The sequence below is a fragment of the Globicephala melas genome, chromosome 18, assembly GCF_963455315.2.
Source record: "Globicephala melas chromosome 18, mGloMel1.2, whole genome shotgun sequence".
Taxonomy (NCBI): Eukaryota; Metazoa; Chordata; class Mammalia; order Artiodactyla; family Delphinidae; genus Globicephala; species Globicephala melas.
In genome coordinates this window covers 57,530,288-57,536,287 of record NC_083331.1, presented here as the reverse complement: position 1 = coordinate 57,536,287, position 6,000 = coordinate 57,530,288, and the positions used below count along the sequence as shown (strand labels likewise).

General features: G+C 30.2%; 1 pseudogene; it reads right to left on the bottom strand.

Moving 5' to 3' along the window:
- Positions 1 to 3,622: 3,622 nt before the first annotated feature.
- Positions 3,623 to 6,000, bottom strand: part of LOC115853302 (MOB kinase activator 1A-like) — a 67,005-nt pseudogene continuing 64,627 nt past the window's right edge.

Below are 6,000 nucleotides of genomic sequence, written 5' to 3'. Positions count from 1 at the left end.
ATCACAATAAAGCAAGACTGGGTCCTTGGGTGTTTCTGGATTTGAAGTAACGGAGTACTTACTAAAGGTTAAGAGCTAGTGACCAGGTGATAAGATTACTTAATGTCATCCTAAAGTATTTGAATTTTAATTTGAACACACTTGAGAGTGCTTGAAGGATTTTTATGAGAGTGATATTTCCACTTTGAAGACAAATAATTCATCTTAACTTTTGCATCTCTATCTTGAGCATTCTTTTCTCATACTCCTTTCAGAAATATTCTCAAATATATACAGATATCAACTTGGCATTGTAAAACTATTCTTTGATTATGACTGGGAACACTTAATACAAAATGAGAAGGAAGGAGGGATCTCAGACTTTTCTTTGGAAAGGTAATAACCAATTAGAAGGAAGGTTATATGGAAGGAATATTGAATATTTAAAATGAGGTTGGATAGAGATGATATATTTTCCTGTAGATTATGAAAAAGTGTAAAATATGGCATAAAATAAGATGGAGATGAAGATTTAGAATTGTCATTTTTTCACATATTTTACTATAGCCTGCCCAATTCACAAGTTCATTATTAAAATAAGAAGTCAATTAGCAAATAATCCCATAGGAATATTTTTTCACCCTGTGTGTAAACTTTCTTCAAAGAAAGCCCATTTGGGTAGCATGTCTAAATCAGTACTGTATTTTCTTTAACAAGAAATTATTCCAGAAAACAATTAGCACTTAATTTGGTGCAGGTGTTAGCATTTCTATAATGTTGACAGTGATTCACAGTGCTTAACACACTTTTTTTGAGAAAAAGTTTAGGTTCACCATCAGTAAGTTTAGTTTTGGTATTTCTCTGAAAATATTATTTGTATTTCAACAATTCTGACATTGACATTTCAGCCCATAATTTCCCTGCAGTTCTGAAGCAATGGGAATAGCAAGCTGAGGAAAAAGTGGATGCAAACAATATGAAAATCTGTGCTAATGAGGCACTGCTTATTCCTCAGAGTAACTTCTGGAAACTCAAATAAAGCTGGTGAAAAATACAGGGCACATGTCCATATTGCTTCAGGGAAATAAAAAGATTTGGCAAAAGAATACACGATGAAAATAATATGTAAATTAGTATTGGTTTTTCACATACTTTGTACTTAATAACTGAGACAAGAAATTGAAACAGGAGAGTGTAGAAATACAAATTTAATGTCAAGATAACTGCAGAGGAAAACAAAATAACATAGGGTTTTGTGTATGTATGCTCTTCCTGAAAGATCCAGACTGCCAATATTGAGACTCATGGGCTAGTTAGCTGTGTAAATAACAAATGTGTTTTGCTGTGATAATATCTTTATAATTAAGCATACTAATATACAGTATTAAATCTATTGTCATTCCTTCTCATCAGAAAAGACAATGGAAAATTATTCATTGCCTTTACTTATTAGGAATTATTATGATTTATATAAAAATACTTTAAAAATTTATTTGAAATTATTTTTATTTAGTAGATTGTTCAGTAAATAAGAGTCAAATAAAAAGGTATATTGGTCTTACATATAGATAGATATTTAGAAATAGTGCATGATTAAGTTAAAATTATTTCAGAATATTGACAATTGTTTCTATATTATTCTTAAACAATTTTAACAAAAACATTAGTCATCTCACGATTAGTAAGAAAATATATCTTAATGAATTATTCCTAAAGTTGAATACTAATTTCTATTTTAAATGACTGATAAAATATTTTTTAAATGTTTGAAAAATTAAGCACATGTTTTAGGGAACATAAATAAGACAAATAAATTGATATAAAAATCTTAACCTCATATAGCAAAAGTACCTGTGATAGATCATAGAGTAAGATAAACTTTTAACCACCACAGAGATTTACCATCTATAATTCCTATATATTTAAGATGATATATAAAGGTCTTTTTTTCCTTTGTTTTATAGAATTCAATTCATTCACACTGAAAAAAACTTTTCATTTGAGAGTAAACATCTCCCTCTTCTGGAATTTTTATTAAATTCAGGAATCTAAAGATTTTACTCAAAAAACTAAACAATTTTAGTTCACAATGTAGATATATGTGAAAACTTATCAATATGTTTTAAATATAGCTCATTAAGCCTATGAAATTCTATACATTGTAGATTTAATTCATTTTCTCTTTTTTTGGCCCATTACTTATAATTTTACTCTTTTAATTAGGAATATTTAAACTGAGCTGTTAAAACAATATTTGTGTGTGTATATTTTAAATTTAGTTCACTTTCATGGTCTTTATTATGTTCTCTTTAAGTTTTCCTTAGGTTATATTTATTTAAATAAAGCTCATCCATTTCCATAGTACTTTTTCTTTTCTTCCAGTTTTACTGAGATATAATTGACATACAGAACTGTATAAGTTTAAGATGTATAGCATAATGATTTGACTTACATACGTCATGAAATGATTACCACAAGTTTAGCAAACATGCATTACTTCATATAGATACAACATTAAAGAAATTAAAAAAAATTGTTTTCCTTGTGACAACTTTCAGGATTTACTATTTTAACAACTTTTATATATAACATACAGCAGTGTTAATTACATTTATTATGTTGTACATTACATCCCTAGTACGTTACATTCCACAGTACTCTTAACTAAAGACTCAGTCATATAAAAACAAGTATAGAAGTGATTTTTAAAGTGAACTCAAAACAAAATAATTAAAATACTAAGCACTTTCTTTCGTTTTCCAAACCGAAATTTAAACACATTTGAAAAACAACATATAAAGTGACTTTGAAAACTAAGTTTTTCACAATTTTTGGAAGATTTTTTTCTTCCTTAACCAAAACTATGTGTTTAACTAACATTGATTAATAAAGCTTTTAAAAGTGAAAATCTACAAAATCATCCTTAGAAGCCTTAAAATGTATTTCTGATACATACAAGATTTAGGTCAATTTATTTGTTAGTAAAATTCCAGATAAAGATTAAAAAATTTAAGTCATTTTAGAAACAATTTTGGTTGCTCCTATATCATAATGCCCTGTGATGATTTGAATTAAAATCATAGATTTTGTAAAAATATAAATATATATTCTTAATCTATAAAACACTGGCATATAAACATGAGAATAAAGGTTATCCAAAGTGATACAAATGTTCTAAATGTTATAGAAAGTTAAAGTTACCTTTTACATTCATAAACAGAAGTGAAATAAGACATATTTGGATTTTTTTTAGGAAATTTGTTTTGGAAACTTTTAAAATTATTTCTAGTAATTCTTTATATCCTTTGATATTACCTAAAGTAGAGGGTCATTTTTCTTCAATTTATAAAAATAACTAAACTAATAAACTACAGGTTAGTCATCACATATTACAATTAAGAGTGATTCCATGACAATAGCAGAAGTGGTCACACATAGTAGTGACTCAGAATTGGTTGTGCTCTTAAGTTCTCACTCAAAAGCTATGGGGCTCACCTACCTTTGAAGCTATTTTAGCAGTAGGTAGACATTGGGTGTCTTTCTTCCTGTTTTGTCAAAGTTTGAATCACTAGTCTATAACAAATAGCTTTGAGAAATAGTAATAAATGAAGCAAGAGTGTTAATCATGTTCTAGAAGAAGTGGTTATCTGCCTTTTGATCCAAGCCTCTCAACTAATTCCTGGTGCCAATTTATGCCTATCAATCAGGTTGACCTCCTGAGTAAAGAAATAAATGTTTACAGGAAATGTGAGTTAAGTCTCCTCTCACAGTTGCATTACAAAATGAAAGTGCAGTGGATAAATACAGGTATAAACACTGCAGTTGTATTACAGAATGAAAGTGCAGCTGAGAAGTACAGGTGTAAACCCTGAACAGACACATTAAAATAGTCTTTGCCATAGATAAAGTTTTGGGTAAACAGGACACCAATAGTAGAATGAAAATGTTTCATCATCCAGCTTACCAGGAACAAAGTCATCAAGTAGTCAATGTATATTGGAGCAGAGTATTTGATTGGCTTTTTAATATTAGTGTCACCTGCCAAATTATATTCATATGTTGGGCATGCAGACATGAGCAGACAACTTTCTTCGGGACAGAATTCTGTAATACTCTTGTTGAAGAAAGCCACAATGTTAACTGTGATCCATTTTGTGGTTCCCTCTCTCTTCCCCAACATAGCAGCTTGTCTCAGATTCCAATTTCCTAGTGCTCTCTCTGCAGTTTTTAAAGAGCTCATAATGAAAAGCTTCAGGAATATACTTCTTTGAATGTTTAAAAAGATCCCTGTTAAAGAGGAACTCATCTCTCTTTAGAGGGGATGGGAGGGGCAAACTATTCTCAATGACCAGTGGAAGCCCACTTGTCAACTACTTCCCTCTGGGGTCCAACTGGCGCAGGCTGCTGTGGCCTGCTCCCTGCTTCACCAGCTATAAATGCAGAAACAGCCACATTTTACCAGGCTCACTCTGATTTTAATATAAAATATCTCATACATAAAAATATATATGACATAATGACAAGAGAATAGAGCAAATGTCTCAATACTCATGACCCAAGTTAAGAAATAAAACATTACCATCTTTGAATCTTCCTGTGTTTTTCCCTTTCTAATTAGTTCTCTACCTGCTGGTGGTAAATGCTTTCTGTTTTAGAGTGTTATAAGATATTTTGAGTGTATATCCATTTTAAAGCATATTTTTGCTGAATATAAAATTCTACTTTCATAAATTTATCTTCTTTAACCACAATTTGCAGGTGTCACTTTCTTTTGGCTTCTATTTTTCCTATAAAGTCACTTGTTATTCTTGTTCTTATTTTTTTAAAAAAGCTCTTTCTTTGACTGTTTTTAATATTTTCTCTTCATCTTTGACTTTCTTTAGTTTTACTATGATGCAGGCATAGGAATAATTCCCTTTATATTTTTCTTGTTTGTTATATAAAGTGCTTCTTGCGTCTGTAACTTGATATCTTCTTCAGTTTTTATCTGTTACATATTGCTTTTTGTGCTGCTCTCCTACCTCCATCTCACTCTCATTCATTTCTTGGAGTCCAATTATCCATTTATTAGATCTTTCAACTATATGTCACATGTTTTTTATGATCCTTCCTAAATCTTCTATCCTGGTCTTTTTGTAATCTTTTTTCCTTTTTTGACTTATCTCTTAATTATCTAATTCCTTCTTTATGTATGTACAATCTATTGCTAAATACAAACTTGGAGTTTTGTTACTAAATTTAATCACTTCTAAAATTTGCTTATGATTATTTTTTGTTTCCACTTATCTATTATAATTCTCTACCATAATATTTTATTCTTTGTTCATATTAAATGCTGACTTAAAAAAATTTTATCTGTGAACTCCAATATCTGGATATCTTTTGGATCTGCTTCTATTGTCATCTTTTTTCCTCTTGTTTGATGAAATCTGTGATATTAATACTAGATGTTTTAAAAACTAGATGTGAATATTATTCATGAAAACTCTTAGGTATAAAGTAAGGCTATGGATATTGTTATCCTGTTGCAGTGAAGATTCACCATACAGCCATTAGGCTAGTGGCAAATCACCTGTTACAACCAGGGACTAAGAAGACTCAGTTTTATGTTTCAGGCTTTGTGGTGGTTCATCTATACCCAGTGCAGCCTCACTCCTAAGGTGTATCTTTTGGGTGAAAGAGTTGAGTGCTTAACAACTTCTTTTTTTTTTTGGTTACCCTTGAATTTTAATGTTTGTCTTTCCAGCCAAATGTCACTTGTGAAAATGGGATAATGATATAGAAAATGAGCCTTACAGCTATTGCTGTCGCTTATATTTATGTATCTATAACTTCCTCAAGGGGGAAAATGACCTCAAATATCAGCCTTATCTTGTGGTTTTGTTCCTCTACCAGACTGTGACCCAACATTTTAGTATTGCCATTATTGCTATGAGGTTTATTAAAAGTGGTTTTGTTTTTGTTTTTATCTTATCTAGTCATGCTAAGTGAGAGAGTTCATCCAAAACAAGTTTTTCAGCA